Source organism: Ambystoma mexicanum, chromosome 7q (genome assembly GCF_040938575.1).
Source record: "Ambystoma mexicanum isolate Mex_15411 chromosome 7q, UKY_AmexF1_1, whole genome shotgun sequence".
NCBI lineage: Eukaryota > Metazoa > Chordata > Amphibia > Caudata > Ambystomatidae > Ambystoma > Ambystoma mexicanum.
The window spans coordinates 1,032,136,060-1,032,156,108 of record NC_090941.1 but is presented as its reverse complement, the minus strand read 5'-3'; positions in this window follow the sequence as shown (position 1 = coordinate 1,032,156,108).

Sequence of the window (20,049 nt, the reverse complement as noted above, 5' to 3'; positions counted from 1 at the left end):
CCCCTTAGTGATTGGTATGCTGAAGAAGCTGATGTCATAGACTGAAAGGGGACTAAATGGTTGAAAGTTTAGTTTTATATTATTGGAACACTTTCAGGATTGCCTGGGCTGCGTCCCATTATAGGGGAAGTGTTTGGTCATATTCGCTGGGTGGCAATAAATGCTTTTTTGATGGTTGTACATTGAGAGTACCCCTAAGTTGTTAATTTTATATGTGGCGGATAGTGTTCCCTTGTTGAAAAAGAAAAGGGGAGAATATTATTTTCTTTGCTTCATGAAGAGGAAAGAGATAGATTGCCAAATGGAAGCAGGAGGGTGCTTTAGGCAACCAGAATGAGCGGAAGACAGGGAGTTAGGAATAGAAAGTTATTGCAATGTAATGATAGCATGAAGAGTAATGCATGCAAGTTTATGAATTTGAAACAAATACATTTGCAATGCAGTAGACAGGAGCCAAGCAAGGGAGCAGTGCTTCCTGTGTTGTATATTATGTCTGTAAAATTTGAAGACATTTGGAGACAAAATCAGAAATAGTGTGTCTAGGATCACACAGGTTGGGAGAAATGTAGCCGAGATTTGAGTAGATTTGAGTGCAAATTGCGGCAAAAGGCAGGCCAATATGTTAGTGAAGTCCATTAGATTAGGTACAGCAAATATCTATCAGAGAGGAAAAGTATAAATGAATTCATAGGGAATTTTTGTTTGTTGACAAAATGTGATTTCAAAAATTAGGAAATTAAATCTTTATATTTTAGCATAAGAGAAGCAGTGAGCATTGAAAGAAAGCATGCAGAATCATGCACACGAGACGGTATGCATACAGATGCATACAAATGGAAAGACATTCATGCAGATGCACGCAATGGGAAGGCATTTATGTAGATGCACTGACATGAGAGAAAACACACACACACAAGCATTCTCGCACGCATGCACACAAACACACATAGGATGTTTTTTTTTGTTTTTCATTTAGAATATTAGATGACACGAAATATAAAGAACTGTTGGTTCTTTTGAAGAGATAAAAACGGTAGAAAGTATGTGGTTTTATTTAAGATTACTGAGATTCTTGCAGTATAAAATCAAGAATGAGAACCAGTGGCAGTATCTCTCCGAAGTTTATTTCAGAATCCATTTGAAATAGAGATAAAGGCTTGAGAAGTAGTTGGGAGTAACAGTGGGGCCATGAAAAGAAATACAGCAACTATTGCATATTTTTGTGAAGACTGCTGCCAAAGAGAAAATAGCAAGGGAGGCTTACGAGTCAAGCTAGATTAAAGAACCAATCATGAAATACATGCCGTAGGAAAGGCAATGTTGATGAGTGAAGAAAAAGTTGGGAAATGCGGCAATCAGTGGGCACGCCGTAGGCAAATAATTAAGCGCCAGATGGATTAAGTAAGGGATGAGTGTATGCTAAAAAGCAAAGGGAACAGATTATGGAGGAAGAAATAGCTCATAGGCCAAGGAAGAGGAGGCTTTTCAGAATAGCCAAAGGCAGTAACCAAGGTACGAAGGATGGGCAAGTTAGGAGATTATCTCCTGTATGTTGGGCATGTGGAGTGACAGGGCATATAGAGCGGAAATGTTGCAGCCAAGGGCATGTATGGAATGGACAATTCTCAAGAGGGGGACAGCTCATCCTCCAGCATATAACCCATGAAGTAGAGACGGGTTCGCCTAAAATCACATGGTGCATTAGACACAAGAGCTGCAAACACAGCAGGCTTTGCAATCAGCAGCCTGCACCAATGCAGATAAGACAGACTGCACATTGTACACACATATGAAAGCCAGGAATATGCAGGATGGACAGATTTAAATATAGGAGGCTTGTTCTGCCTCAAGCATAGAGCCTTGTCTGTGGGCAGGATGATTTAAAACAGAGACTAGAGAGATGATAGCCGCACTAGTTGGGGACAAGAGATGTCAGACCAAGAAGGGGAAACCTTCCAAGGGAAGCAGGGCCCTGGCGCATGTGATTCCGAGGGGAGAGGTGTTCTCAGACAGACAAAGAAGTGGGGCGGTCGTATATAGGCGTGGCCAAGACCGACCTAATAAGACAACCTTTTTAATAACGAGTGGGGACAGCACACCCCCTAGTATATAGCTCACAAGTCAAGAAAGGGTTTTTGCCCAGCATCAGAAATTATATTCGACATGAGCGTTGGGAGTGCAGCAAGTACAGCAGCTTGGGAAAAGTGCAAAATGGATTTACTGCAGAGGGCAAGTGCAGTGAGTCCACATGCAGACTCAGCAATATGCAAAAATGGAAGAAATAGTGACACAAAGGAGTGAAGATGTCATTATGAAAGAAAGAAATGCTTTCACAAAGAGCAAGGGTATGTATGCACCCACAGTGGGACAGCCTCACAGGGCGACTTGGTGTGCTCAGAATTGTTAGTGGCACTAAGCCTGAAGGAGTGCCAGAAATTAATATGGCAAAGGGAGAACAATCTTTGTTCTAGTGTTAGACATTGGGACTGTATGTCCATGCAGTGAAGACAGAAAGGTGTTGAATGACTATTAGAAGATGGAGGGTTTTTGTTGAAGACTATAAATGCAGTTTTCTTGCCTACTGATGAATTAGTAGTCTCTTAAAGGAGAGTGTGCTATGACGAATATTTGAGAAGGGAGTAAGGGACAAAGCCTAAGCATGATGATTCTATTTAGGTGATTAAGAGAAAGTGTTTTTCACTTTGGGAATGCACCATTTGAATATGGGTGAATTCATAGTGGTGTGCACAGCGTAAGAGACCCTGTGAGGTGTTTTCTGGTGAAACCAGAGCTTTTTGGTGTTATAAAATAAGCATAATGTTGCACATGGCTATGTGGCCTAGTGGAGAAAAGTGGTGAGAATATTTGATGGATTTAGTTCCAAACCACAGATATTTATGAACGAAGAAGGGGGACAGATGACCCCCATAAAATTAGAAACAGCCATAGTATAAGAAAAATGGCAAATGATCAAGGAATGAATAATAAGAATGGACCACAAAGGACAGTGATGATTCTCAAGAGAAAGGTCCAGGTTGATTAAACGTCACTAATAATGACATATCTATTTAGGGCTTAAGGAAGGATGAAGTGGTGTTTCTTTAGGAACATCACACACTAAAAAAGAAAGGAAAGGAAACATTTGATTGCACAGGGCAATAATATAGCAGCATTTAGTATAATTTTAGGAAGACTTGGAGAGAGTGCCAACATGTCAGGTAGACTATTAGCTTTTTTGGCATGGGTCCAGAAAAAATGAATTAGGAAAAGATGAAAATAAATAATTCAATTTAAACAGTATAAGAATAAGGGAAAGGAAACATGAATAAATAAATTAATGGATGAATGAATGATTTGACATTAAAAGAATAAGGAGCATAAATAATAAACAAATTCAGATTTTGAAAAAATAAATGGCACCAATGAAGGTTGGTGGCCAAAACTAAAAAAAAGTTGTGCATTTCAATAAAAAAGAATGATGGGATTAATAAAGGACCAAAGGGGTATGGTTGACCAAAACTGAGTTAAACATACAAGGAGCATTTTGTACAGCGCCAATTCAAGGGAACATACAAGGGTAAGTAAAATAACATTATTTGAATGTATTTAATGATGTTGGTTTACATTTTTTAGATGAAGATCATGGATCTTTAGTGAACATAGGAGGAATGTCTACATGGGCTAAATAGGGAAAGAGATAGTATACTATGGCAAAAGTGAGTGCTAGTGAATAGGGAAAGAAGAAAAGAGGTTAGTTCTGGTTCACACCGCAGTGTGAGAACACACTGTGGATCCTTATTAAAAGTAAGATGACCAAGGTAAGTACAGAAAGAAAAAAAGCAGTTAGGGATGCAGTGTTTTAATTATGTCCCTTCTTTCCTAAGATAGGTGAAAATAGGTGTGAGCATAGAGTAGCATATAGATGCAAGCATGGCCACCTCAGACAATGCAGGACATAGAAGACATCAAATAACAGGTGGAGTAAGTATTGTTAATTTTAATAATTGGCAGGATGCCAAAAAGGGTTCATTTGACAGACATATAGGAAATGTTTAGAATAGGCAAATGATGAGTGTCTTATGCCAAAACTTGAAGGCACGAAGTAAGAAACAGTGCCAGATTCTAGAAAAACAAGGGAAGGCTAGATTAGTGTAGAGAGCTAAACGATAGGCGACATGCAGCAAAATGCTTGTGTTTCAAACAGGATGAAAATACAGCACAGAAAGGAAATGACCACGATCCTCCGAGATCGGAAGTGAGATGGCGAAGGAAAGTAGAAGCACGTTCACCAAAGAAGAGGAAGCACATTCTGCGGAGCAGTAGAAGCACGTTCGGCAAAGCAGAGGAGGCCCATTCTGCTGAGGAGTAGAAGCATGTTCCGCTAAGCAGACGAAGAACGTTCAGCTGAGCAGAGAAAAAGACTAAGTATAGGCCTGAATGTTGTACAGGTCCAATAAACAAGTTTGTTCTTATGTGCACCAATGAGTCAGAGACAGCCTATAGTTAAATGGGCTGAAAGTAGTGAGAAATTATCATACATAAACTTTTTTTGTTAGCAGCAAGGAGAAAAGGTTTACGTTGAGAAATAACCTGACCCTCTTGCCAGTCCCCAAATGACTTTTGTCTCTATTTCGATTTTCTACAGCGAACAGGGATCCCTACCAGCAATGTCCTTTTCTGCTACGGATGCACAAAGAAGAAAGAAGAAGAAGAAGACGTCCAGTCTTGTTATATTTGTTTATGTTGCCTGTCTGTTGTTTATTATTTTGTCTCCTTGGTCTGAAAGTGTCGACCTTAGGATGAAGTGGGTCCTCTGAAGGACAATTTTGTGATAGAAAAATAAACCCATAAGACATAAGGACAAAAATGAGACAGGCAAATGTATTTATTGCCTAAAAACTAGATGCAGCTGATTATGATTATTGTAAACAAACCAGGTCTCAGCAACCAGACAGCGCATATGAGAAAAAACAACCATGTATATAAAGAAAAAAAAAGGAGTTTGTTTAGGAGGCAGGGATGTTCAAAAGTGATATGTAATGTAGCTTGTTTAGAAGGCAGGAATGTTTGAAAAACACATAAGAGTAGATTTTTTAAGGGTTGGGTCAAAAGGAAAAAGTATTGATGGTAGAGACATACTTATTTTTCAAAGGAATCTCATTCAGTTTTATATTATAGGTGGACAACGAGGGGCATGTATAACACAGAGAATTAGCGGCATTCAAACCTATGAGCAGAAAGAAGAGTCGAGGGACCTAACCAGATGCCCATACACAAATGTTTCTGCTGTGCAGTTGTGACAGCGGGCAATTTCCCTGTAAAAATTCTCATATCCTTGAATTCCCCAAGAAGCGGCCGCTTGCCCCCATGTTTACAATGTCATAAAAAAAATAAAACATAAAAAAATGAGAAAACAATGGACTGAGTGGCCTATGCATTGAAAGGCCCAGGAACATGCTGCAAAGCAGCCCCAAAAGATGACAAATACAACCAGACAAAGATGCATACCCAACCAGGATGATTCGTGTGGAAGATGTTTTAATCCATGATGAATGAAGAAGATAAGAAAAATGTATTTGTAAAAATGTGGATGGGGAACCAGGGCATTTTTGTGAAATGGTAGTGGAAGAAAAAATGTGGAGTATGAGCCACACATGAACAATGTGTAAAAACGAGCTGGTGGGTTACCTCAAGTGAGACCATCTTTCAATTCTCATAGTGGCTGTAAAATTATCTGAGGCATATAGTTAGTTTAAAGTTAATTGTGTGATGGAGATAAATGCAGATAAAAGTAAACAAAGGTATTCTTTAGGGACACATACATGTTTAGACTAGGATAATATAAATGTGTTAGTACTGACGTTGTATTTGTATTTGTATTTATTTTTGTTTATATAGCGCTTTATGCCAAAGAGCTTTACATTATAACAACAATAATACATACAATATAATGAAAAATGAATTGAAGCCAATTACAAACATGAAACAAACTAACAAAACAGTATGTAGGTCAATTTACCTGGTTTATAATCGAGGAAGGAAGGAGGAGGAAAGGGGAGAGATGAGGGAGGCAGGACAGGGAGATAAAAATTAGGAGTGGGAGGGAAAAGGTAAGCAGGGAAACTATGAGGGAGGAGAGAGAGAAGTAAGGGAGGTAAGGAGGACTGTCAGGGTGGGGGATAGAGAAGAAGAGATTTCAAGGAGGCACGGAAGGAGGACTAGGTGGGAATGGGCGGAACAGGGAGATGCAGAGAGTTGCAATGTAGGGGGGCAAGAAGTTGAAAGGAACGGAATCAAGAAGAGGCACGTGGGGACGGGGGCACTGTAAGTAGGAAGAGATCCGCAGATTGGAGGGTATGGGAGGGAGTATAGAATGAGAGGAGAGAGGAAAGGTAGGGTGGAGCAAGATTGTGAAGAGTTTTGAAAACAAGACAGAGGAAATTAAATTTAAGTTGGAAGTGAAAGGGAAGCCAGCCAAGTTGAGAAAGCGAGGAGGAAATGGAGTCATGAGGAGCAAGAAGACAGAGGGTATGGATGCCAGAGTAGTAGAGGGATTTGAGAGGAGCAAGATGGGAGGCAGGGAGGCCGAAGAGGAGAGAAGAGCAGTAGAAAAGAAGTGAGAAGATAAGGGAGAAGATTAGGAATTTTGTGGCATGGAAGGTGAGGGAGGAACGGATTTTATGGATATTGAAAAGATGGTAGCGACAGGCACGGGAGGTAAGAGAAATATGGTAGTTGAAGGAGAGGGAAGAGTCGAAGTAGAGGCCTGTGGCAGAAAGGGAATTGTAGAAATGTTTTAGGATACCTTCCATATTGAAATAAATTGTTTCACAGAAAAGGGTGATTAGGACAGAGATGCACTGAAAATTGAGGAGGGTGGACAAGGGTGTAGTGGTATGTATCGAGTAAGTGACTAAATGCAATCCAAAGGAGGGAGTGTACAGAAGGTAACCCCCAACCCCTCAAACTGAATGTATTTGAGATAGACCCCACACCACTGAAAGAGAATGAAAATAAATTATCGGGCTGATCAATGACTCTAATACTGCGAAAATCAGAAATACTTTACTTTCAGAAAGGTGCTTTGAAGGGTGATCTATTTTGTGGGGTCAGAATACCTTGCACAGTAGCGAATTTGTCAAGTAGTACACGTTTATGATAAATTATTAAACAATCTAGATTCAAAACTGAGCAGGGACTAAGCTATAAGTAAAAATAGATTGGTCAGGCATTTTGTAATTTGATCAGCCATTTCGAGTGGGACGAAGTCAGGCAAGGTGCAGGGCATACAAATAGTGGATTTCTGTAAAATCATGCTGAAATAATGAAAGAATTACCTGATGGCAGTTCATTGAGAGTTCAGTAGACAAGGACATAATGTCTGGACTTCTTGTCTGTAATCTTGACAGTGATGGGCCGGGGAAGCCATGTAGTGCTCAAGGGAAGATACCAAAAGTGTAGATATCTGGTCAAACTAGCAACAATTGCTGAGTTCACAGAGAGGATACACAGATGATGCCCATATTTGGGCTTCTGTGACAGGGAGTCATGATGTTGCTTGCTAAAAAAAATATCTCAGAGTTGATGTCAGAAATGTTCTTTCATGATACTTCAAAGAATTCATTGTAAAAGGTCAAGTGCATCACACACAATTTTAATTAGTTGCATGCGTAGGTATGACATGGGAACTTGGTGAGTGACAGTCCAGTCAACCAACCCTAGAAGGGGAACAGGCTTGTCTTTGGGTACTTAAACCAATAAGAATGAACTGCATCATGAAATAGGGAGCTGAGCCTACTGAAAGCATATATAAGAGGGCAACATTCCCAATTGGTATCCAGCCTGACTTTCCTGGTCCAGGGGTGCCAAGGCCCAGAGATGGTGTTGGGACTTTCTCTTCAATTCCAAACATGTGTCACTCACTATCTTCACTATACTGGCTGATTGTTCCTTCAATAGATTTGCAGGGCAGGCCAATAGCCCTTCTGTCCATCCAGTACTAGTGAGAGCACATCCATATACCACCAGCTGAGGTCTTTCTCCACATCTTGGGTTTCCTTGTTTTCAATGGTTTTTCAATGGTGTCTGGGCAATGCAACTTATCCATCTGGACAACCTTTCTCGTTCTCCTATCAGGGATGTATACATATGTTTCTTGGTTGTCCATCCTAATCTATTTTCCTTCAAATTGTCCTCTGGTTGTGCATGCTGCTAGATGACTGAGGCATTTGACATCATATGGGGACATTTCTCTTGCAATGACAGTTCTTGTTGCACTTATGGCATCCAGAATTAAGGAACATACATAGCACTTTTCGTCTGATGTTATCCTTCCAACTTCTTTTATGTGCTGGTACCATACGTTATTCTTTAAATGTACAGCATTATCTAAATATGTGTTTACAGTTTCTTGATCCTCACCACTCTCTCTCTTATGCTGAAACAGGTGCATTGTTATATTATTAAAGATGGTCATTATATCGTTGGTGGAGACAATACTAGATGTTTCTGTATCATTCATTATGCTATCATCTTTTATAACATTTCTAAAGGCCATTATAATAAGGAAGAAAACACAGATCATGATACCAATGGAGATTACCATTAATATCACATGAAAGCTTATAGATTTCTTAGAATGCAATGAATCTCCAATTTGTTGAAGCTTCTCCAGAAATATACACAAGGGATTCAGTTTGCCCAAAGTGACAGGTAGCAGACTCGGGCAAGCATAGAGAACAAACAAAAAGGAGAGTGGTACTGCTACCAAGGGGTCTTCCTCGTAATGATCAGATTTTATCCAGATCAAAATCGGGATCCTCAGTAATACTAATTGAGTGAATAAAAAAGGCCTGAATGTTTGGCCGAAAAGAAACACACAAAGAGGGGCTATGTAGTGAATTCTGATGGTTATATTTAAACATATAATTAATTTTCACAAATAACAATGCATAATTAAGAACACCTAAAAAGTAAGATTACTTCTAACGTAGAATCTAGTGTCCTGGAAAATCATAATAACTAAGAGCAGGTATAAGTAGGTATATGTGATATAAACAAAGAGACTCAACATAAATGAAGAGAGTAATCTCTAATAGAACATGGTTATACGGACATGACAATTAGAATTTTCAAAACAATCTATCTCAAGTCACCCGCATTTTGCCCCCATCTGTTCACCGGGAAAAAAGGTTTCACTGTTGCATAAATCACAGATAAAACGCAGAATGAAAACATAGAGTCTAGAGTGCAATTCAGGTTTACATCTACTCATGTAAGGTGAAAAATCCTGTAAGGGTTGTGCCACCATGTAGTTCAACTAGCAATGATCCTACCCAGTGGTTGGCATATATCTTCTATGTTGTGTATTTTATAGCAAACAATGGTGTCCGCTGGTTATTTTCACCAACAGACACTTTTTGCCCATGAATATGCAAATGTATCACCTCCTTTTTAATCATCAGTTCTATATCAGGAATTGGAGTATTGTCTCTATTATCACTCTCCAAACAATCCAACTGTTCTTGGGGTTCTCCAACAATGTAACAATGTTTTTATTTTAATTTTATTTTTTTATTGTTATTTTATCTTTTTATTTGAATTCACACAGATATATCAACATTTCTTACAGTTCTTTTTACACATCACAATGTTTCCTGTGGTAAACATCCAATAATATACTTGCACATATTAATATGTCCTAACAGAATCATTCCCTTCCACTTCTTTATCAGAGAGTTATTGTCGGAACCTGACCCACATATCCCTGGGGCGACTTCTGATGGGTAACAGCTCGATGTACATTTCTTCCCTATCAGTACCCCATATCATGTCCTCCTCCCAATCCTCCTTTGTAGGTGGTTCGGCATTCTTCCACTTAATCAGAATTGCTTGTTTTGCCAGTACTAGGCTGAAGTTTAGGAATTTGCGCCACCTTGGGCCCATTTTTCCCAACTCCCCAAGCAGACACTTTGTGGGTCCCCATTCCAGAGGTTGATCAGCCATAGTATCTAATGCCTCACATACTCCGACAGACGGGTGCATACCCATAATATGTGGAATATATTTGCATTTTCACAACTGCATCTAGGGCATTTACCATCTGTCAACGGGAACAACTTTTTCAGCTTGGCTGGCGTGTAATGTGTTCTGTGTACAACTTTATAATGTATCAATCGGAAACGTGAATTGCATGAGATGTTTTTCGTTAGTCCGCAGATTCATGAACACTGCGAGCCAGTGATGGGGTGGTTTAGGTCTTGTTCCCACTTTTCTTTTACTCCAGGGGTTGGGGGTTTCTGGTGCGCCATCACTATCTTATACAGTGTGGAGGCTGTTGTTTTGGAGGACCTGGCAGTGAACATATACCCCAGTGCCTGGTGTATTACGGGTTCAGTCGGGAATTCCTCCCATACCTCGGCCATTGCTGATCTCAGGCGCAGGTACTGCAGTTTCTGTAGTGGTGTGTTGCCAATTATGTCCTTTATATTTTCCCAGGGTATATATTGCTTGTCCAGGAATTCCCGACTTGAAACACTTGTGTATAGGCGCGTTACAAGTGCCATATCATATCATATCATATCATATCATATCATATCATATCATATCAGGAAGAGGTCCCAAAATAGTGAATGCCCTTGTTTTTCCTGTGTGTAGCAATCTTTGCATCTTGTGTGGGGGGTATGTAACATGCCTCCCACAATGGCATGTTCGGGTGATATAAAACCTCAGGTCCGAATCTCCCTGCTATCCTTGTCCAGGCTGCACACGTTACCAATGGAGGATCAGTGGTTGGTGAGTGTCCGGGGCGTGCAGATATCGCCTTGTGTAGGAGTTGGGCCGGGCTTCTCTTATGTGTGTCGAGTGCTGTGTATTGTGCCTGTGTGCCGACTGTGGCCCATTGTGCCGCATAGTGGGCTTGTGCCGCTAGATAGTACATTTCAAATTCAGGGGCTGCCAGTCCTACATTTAGATACAGACAGGACATTTTCTGCCATCCCACCCTCGCTTGGCCCCTCCAGACGAATTCCGTACATCCCCCTTGAATTTTCAAGAAAAAGGATCTACCCAACCACACTGTTACTGTACTAAATAGGTAAAACAGTTTGGGTAAGATGATCATTTTTACTTTTGCTAACCAGCCCTTGAGGGAGATTGGTAGGGATTGCCATCGTTTGAGTTTAGTGCACACTGTCATAGCTAATGTCTTGTAATTTAGGGCCCTGGTGAGTTTCGGTGTCCTTTCCACATGTATTCCCAAGTATTTCACCTGTATGGGAATCCACTGAAGTCCATGGAGCCTTGTGGGCATCAGGGTGTCTTCTGTTAGGGGAAATATCTCAGATTTGGAGGTGTTCAGGTGTAGCCCAGAGTATCTCCCAAATTCTATAACTGCGTTCAAACCTTTCTCTATGTTACGTTCTGGGTTCCTCAAATACAGGAGGATATCGTCAGCGTATAGCGTGATGATTTCAACCATGTCTGTCAGTTGGATCCCGAGCCTACTAAATCGATACCTCATTAAATCGTCTAGTGGTTCTATGACCAGAGCGAATAGAAGGGGTGACAATGGACAGACCTGCCGCGTGCCTCCCACTAGTTCTATTAATTCTGACAGTTTCCTGTTGACACAGACCCTGGAATGTGGTTGGTAGTATAACACAGTGACCCATTTTATGAAATGTGGGCCGAACCCATAATTGTGTAGGTCTCTCAACAAGAAGGTCCAATAGACAGTATCGAAAGCCTTCTGCATGTCCAGTGCAAGCACGACCCCTTGCTCTTCCTTGGGGATCGAGTTCAGCACCTCGAAACAGCAATAGGTGTTTGTTGCCGTTGACCTACCGGGTATAAACCCTGCTTGGTCCTTGTGGACCATGTGCGTCATCAGGGGAGTGAGCCTTGTGGCGAGGACTTTTGCAAAGATTTTCACGCCAGTGTTAATTAATGAAAGCTGTCTATAGGAACTGCAATCCTCTGGACTCTTCCCAGGTTTCAGCAAGAGTGTTATTATCACCTCTCGTGTGGACCCAGGACGCCTACCTGTGTCTAGGGCTTCTGTCCAAACCGCACGGAGTCTGAGCACTAGAGTATCGGCAAATATTTTGTAAAATTCGGCACCTAGTCCATCGAAGCCAGGTGCCTTGCAGTTGGGAAGAGATTTAATGGCTTCAGCGATCTCCTCACTCGTTATCAGGGTTTCTAACGCATCTCTCGTCCCCGTAGATAATAGTGTGGTAGGTATGTTTGATAAGTATTCATCTATCTCGGCCTCTGTGGCTGTGCTCTGGGGAGAGTACAACTGGGAATAGAAATCATAAAACACGCTCTCTATTTCCTTTTGGTCTGTGGAAACTGTCCCGTTGGGGCAGGATATGCATGGGATATGGGTGCTACCTTTCTCCCCTCTTACCATATGGGCCAGGAGTCGTCAGGGCCGTTCCCATTTACTATACCTCCTCGCGGCCGCAGGCTTATCAAAATAATAGACTTCTCGGTCCGCTATATTCTTGTACTCCTCCAATTGTGTCTTAGTATCTAGTTTCGTTCAGGGGGTGAGGTCTGTGGCATACCCTTCTTGCAGTCTAGTACTCTCTGCTTCCCTCCTCTTTTATTCACTACGGATGTCTTTCAGTACCCCAAATTCAGTGGACATTGCGATACTTCTTATATAGACTTTAAAGGCTTGCCATAGCACCTCCTGAGTCGACACCGTCATTGTGTTCAAAGTGCTTACTTATATGTTGGGACAGGTTACTCTTATATACCTGGTCTGCCAGTGCCACTGCTTCAAATCTCCACAGGGATCTCTGGGGAGCGGCTTTGGGGATGGGGCATGAGGACCTTCATCAAGATTTGGGAGTATAGTCGTTTTGGAAACCCACCCTAATGCTCTCTGTGATAGCAACCATATGTCAATTCGTGAGTGCATGTCGTGCACAGAGGAGTAAAATGTGTAGTTTCTTTGTGAGCCATTGAGTGAGGGCCACACATCTCGGAGACCCAGATCCAGGATGCGGGTGTGTATCGTGCAATCTGCATTAGTAAGTGACCTTGGGGTGTCAGCCATTCGATCTAAGTGGGTATCCAGGATCGTGTTGAAGTCTCCCCCGCAAATTAATTGATTTGTGGGATAATTGGCACATTTTTAAATAGCTCAGCGAAGAACCTCGGGTCATCTATATTTGGGCTGTATAAGTTCAAAAGTAGCACCTCTTCTTCGCCAGTTTCCTGTGTACCAGGACATAGCGCCCTTCAGGATCACTCTCTGAACTGTACTGTGTTAACTGTAGTGACTTGTGGATCAGTGTGAGCACCCCTCGGGCCCTACTGCAATATGACGTGTAATATTGGTGTTTGCCCCACCCGGGTGCCCTCTTTTCAATGTGGTAATCTAGTAGGTGGGTCTCTTGTAGATATACTATTTGAGCCCCCAATCTATTCATGTAGGCCATTCTTTTTCACAGTTTAACCGGCATCCCCAGGCCCCGCACATCCCTTCTGTGTCATCTTTAGCCATTGGTTTCTGTACCATCTACTCGAACTGTGTGGTTGGTAGGCCTCAGAGCTTTCTCGTGTATGATTGTGATTGATATCTGTGCATTTATAACTATAACACCTTTCACAACAACCCCCCCTCCACCCGAATACTCGTACCCACCCTCATAGTTCCCCGAACTTCAACTATGGTATTACAATCACCCTCCCCCACATTTACCCTCCCCTCGTAAACCACTAGGTTTGTGCACTTGCATCAGGGGGTCGATGCGGTGGTGGCCAAGGCCAAAATACCTAATTACTTATCGGCCCTAAATATCCCAATACTTTGCTTGATACTTGAACACATACTATAACATGAAGGCACTTCTCAGTACACAATCTACAACGTATCTTAAAATGTCCGTTATATTCGGGTGCCACATCTCAATTGTTCATACTAATCGTCGCTTTCAGGACTCTAATTCCGTCATTCCCATCCACGCTGCGGTGACTTGTTCCTGGTGTCCTCCATATGGTCTGACCGTTTTCCGACCTGTATTGGAATGTTAGTTTTCACAAAGCTGGCTCCTTCTTCTGGGAAAGTGAAGAAGTATGTCTTATTGTTATGTTGCAAACGCAGTCGAGCTGGGTAGAGCATTGAGTAGGGGATTTTTCGTTTGCAAAGCATTTTCTTAACCCCTAGGAAGGCGCGCCTTTTTTGCTGAACTGCTAAGTGTAGTCTGGGAAGATCCGGATCACAGTGGAGCCCAATCACAGGTCTTGCTTGTCCCTGGCTGCGCGCAAGACCAGGTCTCTGTCGCTATAGTTCATTAACCTAGCGATGATTGGTCTGGGGAAGGTGCCAGGCTTGGGACATGGAGAAAGCGACCTGAGTGCCCTCTCCACTATGAACATGGGAGGACCAGCCAGGGTCCCCAAGTAACTCCTTGAGTAGTTCCTCCACCGCTTGCTTTGTCGGTCCTTTGAGTGCTTCTTCCGGAACCACATAATGCGAATATTTTTATGGCGTGATCTTGCCCCCAGGTCCTCACACTTAAGTTTCACTGTTCCTCGGTCTTTGGCCATCTCTGTTACTGTGTGACGCAGTGTTTCCAGAGTGTCTTTGGCCGTACTGATCTGAGTCTCTGCTTCCGTAATGCGCCCAGTGGCCTTCTCGAGTTGATTTCTGTTACTCGTCACATTTGTATTAATGCCATCCAGTTTATCATTTAAAGTTGCAAAACCCTGTTGCATTGACGCAAACACTGCTTGGGGTCCATAGTGGGTACCGGTGGAGTGGGCGTTGGCTGTTGGGCTTGCTCAGTGTTTACGTTGTTCATGATGTCTGATCTCACGACAGTGGTTGTGTACTTGTCTATGGTACATCTTCCCTTTTTTGGGGGGGCCTGTCCTCTTGGGCATTGTCCTTGGGGTCTTTCCAATTCCTTGTGTTCTCCTTTCCCTGATTCCAGTAGTGGGTCAGTGCCTGGGTCAATCACAGGGTCAGCTGGTTCGATTCACTATTGGGTTATGCTTGTTCCTTGGGAATTGTGCGGGTTGTTTGATTGCCTATAGTTACAACCCGTGCTGTTCTTCACAGTTCGTGTTAATCCCTGGTCTGATTTAACCCGCTTTTACCACTTTCTAATTGTTTGTGAGCTGCCCCACCTTTGTAACTAACAAGTTCTAGAATGTCTGGTGAACTTGCACCGTTATTAGGATCCTCCAGTGCCCAAGCAGTGACGCATCGATAATTTGCGCAGCACGCTCCGGATAAGTTGTTCCACTGTGTGTCGCTGTCAACTGACCTGTTCATCTCTGATAGTGGGGTTATAGGTCTGCAGGTGCCCGCTCAGGACTGCTGTGCCTCATCATCCCCTACTGTGTTAGGGGAGGAGGGGTTTAATGGCGGGCGAACGCGCCAACGAAGATGGCATGGCGGGCGCCGCCCCTTTGTGGGGCCTGCCCAGCCGGCCCCCTCCCCCCCACCACTCAAGAAGCAGGTCAGGGGGTCGGGGATGGGGGAGGAACACGCAGCCCGCCCCCGGAAGGGACGTGAACGCGCGAAACGCAAGAGGCGAGGCAGGAAGCCGAGGGAGAAACAGGCCCCATAAAGGCACGGGTTTGTTCCAGTTACAAACCCATTCTCCCTCGGTTCCCTGCCCCCACCAGATCGTGGATTTTGTTTCGTTGCTGCGCCTTCTCTGCCGGTTCCAGGTCGGGTTGCTCCTGGTTCCTGCTCTGGGCTCATGTTGCAGAAGTTCAAAGTTCCAGCGAGGAAGGTGCTGCGGTTCCAGTCGGGAGAAGAGTCGCGGTGCAGAGGAAGAGTGAGGAGGTAACGGACACAGGGCACAAGGCTCTATTAAAAATGTTTAACTGGGATAAGACGGGGGTGTACAGCTCGGGGCTAATGGCTACTTTCTGCTAATAGGACGCCGCGCTACTACAAAGGAGGCGGGGGCAAAGGCAGAGTAGTGGGTTGCAACACTTGATAATGTATTTAAAGCTAATTAAGAGGGCGTGCGCCCACAGTTTGGGTGCATGGACGGCTGCGCCGCTGGGAGGCACGATCAACGTAAAGTTGACCCAAGTTATCATTCGGGAAATGGCAAGCGCCTAATTAAAGGAAGACGGGGGAAGGGTTAGGGCGGCATTGTGTCACGAGGAATATAGTAGGACTGCACAACCGCCGCAATGCTGATGGGAGCTTGGGGAGAAAGCAAACGGTGTGCTCTTGGGCTAGGGAGCATTATCACTGCGGCCTCAGCACATGGGTCTAATGGTCAAGGCATGGAAACACGCGGATAGTTGTAGTAATGTTATGGATGGGCGCAGGGCGGGCCGCCGGTCGGTATTGGAGGGGGGCCCACAACGCATTAAAATTAACGGGGTGGGATGTGCGGTCTCGGGACAAGGGCATGGGAAGGATAGACACATTGGCAAGTGGAGGAATACCTCGGTGCGGTTACTGCGAGGTCGGGGGATTTACATAAGAGATAGGGGAATCGGCCAATTAAGGGGGAGCACGCGTCAGCGGGCAGTGCCGAATGTGTCCCGGAGGTAGCCATTGCTGTTAGGTAGTGCACGTGGTAGTGGCATGCGGGGGCACAGCGGAAATGTTCGGGAGATGGCATAATGCAAATATCAGGCGCTGTTCGGGCCATGGTACGGGTCTCGCTGTTGCTTATGATCAATATTCTGCGGCTTCGTTAGTTTGCGGCAGTTGAAAGGGAGTTTGAAGTGCATTGTGGGTATGGGAGCGTTGCAGAGGTGGCCGTGCCGTCATATTAAGCAAAGGGCTTAGGGAGATGTGTCGGTGCTGCGCGTTTAATGCAACCTTAAGAAGCTATTCCTGCAACATTGGACGTTAGTTCCATTGTTCGTCGTCCAGCACCACGTTTAACAATTAGCATTGCTAGGGGTAATAAGGCCGTGCCCGTGATTATTTTGGATGAAGTTATCATTCCTAGATGGACAGTCTGGTACGCTCTTATTGTACTCTTTCAAAATGCCTCTATGAGAGTCGTTAAGGTGTCTAATGGCACCAGTGAGGATCCCTGTATGCTTAGCATCTAATCACAGAACATTTCAGGATTATGAGTTCAGGGGCAACATGCTTGCCTTGGAAGCAAAAGGACATGGAGCAACACGGTGCAATCCGTGAGCCTGACCTTAGTAACTTCCGGGTTCTAGCACGTCATTAGCGCACTAAAACAGATATGGCAGCAAGCGGGTTTACCACATCAGGCAACGCCAAGACAGAATTGGGCTGGGCAAGCAATGGTTAAGGTAGGGTGCGCAAGCTGGATCCCCCTCTCTCTCTTGCAGGGGAGGGGTGCTCTAGCCAGCATAACAAGGAGGGGCAAACGGGGGGGGGGGGGGGTTCAGGGAAGGGGCCGGAAACAGCACAGAGTGGCAGTGGGCTGACATAATGTATAGTTTCGAGTGCGCGGGCTCGGTGGCAGATCAGAAAGTTGCGTGTTCGAATCGCATCGGGGTCAATTGTAAGTAGATGTTAGCACATCCAGCAGTGGCTCAACTGGTGCGTGATTGCTCTCGGAATGCGGGGGACCTGAGTTCTAATCCAATGTCCGGAACCTCCGGTGCATGCTTGTTTTCTCTAAATGTACTTTTGTGGCAACGATGCGGCGAGGTCGCCGGGTCGGGTCTTCAATGGGCCGAGGAATGTAGTTAGAGGTTAACCCGTGGTAGTGATTAGGGCCGCCATTCCCCGCAATGCGGAACACGTTAACACAGCTGCTGCTTCAAGAAAGGGAAGCAAGGTTGTTTTTCGGGTTTCTTCTTTGGGCCTTAACTGTCCGGGTATTACATACGGATTAGCCACGGATAGGATGTTTTAAAGTGATGGAGATTGTTTAGAGATACTGTGAGATTATATGTACCAAGGATCAAACAAGTCATCACAAATGCAGGGTATTGCTAGCAAACGATTGTGCAAAGGGAGAAAAGGTCATATGGTAATGTTTTGTTAACTGGGCGGCGGGACGGGGGCTTTTCAGTCCGGGTTTTCAGTCGGAGTTCAGTGTACAGTGAGGAAAGGAGGTAGCACTGGTTTGCAGAGGGTGGCCATTATGAGGGTGAAGTAAATTAATGTCTCATGACCTATACTAACACAATTTGTCTTTTGTTTTCAAGGTGGCCACGGGTGGGAACAACATAAGGTAAAGGTGGGCCCACAGTTCGGGACGACGGTCCTGGGTACTGAAGGGCAAATGCACTTGCGCAAAGTGAGTTAATAATAGGTTTAGGCAATAGGACGCATATGGGTCGGAAGACGAAGAGACACAACAGCCCGAAAACAGGTAAAGTAAAACAGGAAAATCCCTGCAGTCACCCAAACGGAGCTGTTAGATATTACAATGGTGCGGAGTACTCAAACAGCTAGGGCAATGGCTGGGCAAAAAGGAGTAAGGTAGGGCGCGCAAGTTGGATCCTTTCCTCCCGAGGGCAAATAATTGTGGGGGATAGCAGCGCCACGACCAATGTTCCGTGGGCGGAAAATGCTATAACAAAAATATTCAAACTCAGCGCAGCGCAGGGCTTGTGGTGAATTACCTGGCATGGAGCTCATTCAGGGGGCGCGTGGCGGTGTAGGGTAAGAAAATGTTATGGCAGGGGGGGAAGACTGGAGTAAGAGGTGGGGGGGACAAAGAGCTTGCAATGCCTTGTGGGTAAGTGTTAAGACTGAACTAAGTTGACCTCCAACCAAAGGAAAGGTACAAAATACTATGTAAAACAGCACAATTTCTTTATATATGAATTCAACCTTAAACCACTTCCATGGCACTGCTGACTAGTTACTTCACTATGCGGCCAATAGTTTTGACCAGTGTTGGGAGCAAGACCACACGGAGCACCACACATTTGCTTTGAGCCCCCTCACCCCGTGCAGAGAATGGCTGGGGATTGGGGTGCTCGGTCAGGTGAAACAGGGAGTAAGGGGGCACAGTACTAAGGGGTACAGAACCAGACACCGGGAATTGGGGGGGGGCAATGGTGAGAGCACAAACACCACATTCAAGCATGATCTGTAGGGCAAGAGAGTTCTATTAAACCAACCAGTTAAGCATCACAAAGTAACCCCCACCTCGCCGGTGCGTTTACTTCACTGCTGCCGGGGTGTAGGGTGCGCAGGCAGGCAGGAGAGGCAAGGCCTGGGAGGGAGGGGGGTGGGGGGTGGACAAGGAGGCAGGGGAGGCAAGGCCTTGGAAGGACGGGACCAACCAAGGAGCAACGGTGCGAGGGGAGTAAGCGGAAGGGTCGGCTATGGAGCGACCTGTGCAGGCTGGGGGAACTCTCTGCCGCCGGCAAACAGCAGAGAGTCTTGGAGGAGTCACAGGTCGATCCCTGTAGCAAAGTACTGGCAGGTCCATAGGGGAACGCTCAGCCAACAGCTTAGATCTTACGGCGCCCCAAGAGTACTAGGCTCAGGGGAGGCCCTGGGGAAAAAGGGGAGGGACGTAGGGGACTTGGGAGCCAATTCCAAGCCCGGAATTGCGGGGGGGGGAGGAATCAACAGAAACTCACAATCAAGGGCATCAAGGGAAGTCGGTCGGGGGGAGCAAGAGGAGACTACGGGGGGCTCAGGTAACGGGGACAAAATAACAGCAAGGGGAAGTCTTCACGGAAGGAGGGGGGCATGAGGGGGAGGGAGGTGGAGGGTCCAAGATAGGGCGGCTAGGCGAATAGAGGGAACAGGGGGGAGGAAGCCAGCCCCAAGGAATAAGGGGGGGGGCAAGGACCAAAAGCTGGGGGACAGGAGACGGGGTACGGAAGAACAGGGCTGGGAAGTCTGCCTCTGGGGGGAAATGGAGCTAGGATATGGAGGGGCAGAAACGGCAGGGGGGGGGTTTGGCGGGACCCTAAAAACTGGGGACCTGGTGAGGGGAGGAGCGAGGGAAAGGAAGGAAGGAGAAGGGATAGGGTACACGGAAGAGATATTACGCTGGCAGGGGGGGGCACTGGGCCAGACTCCACAGGGAGGCCGGGGGGAGAGGGAACTGAGAGGATTTAGGGGCTCGGCAAGACGGAAGGGAGACATGGGGGGCA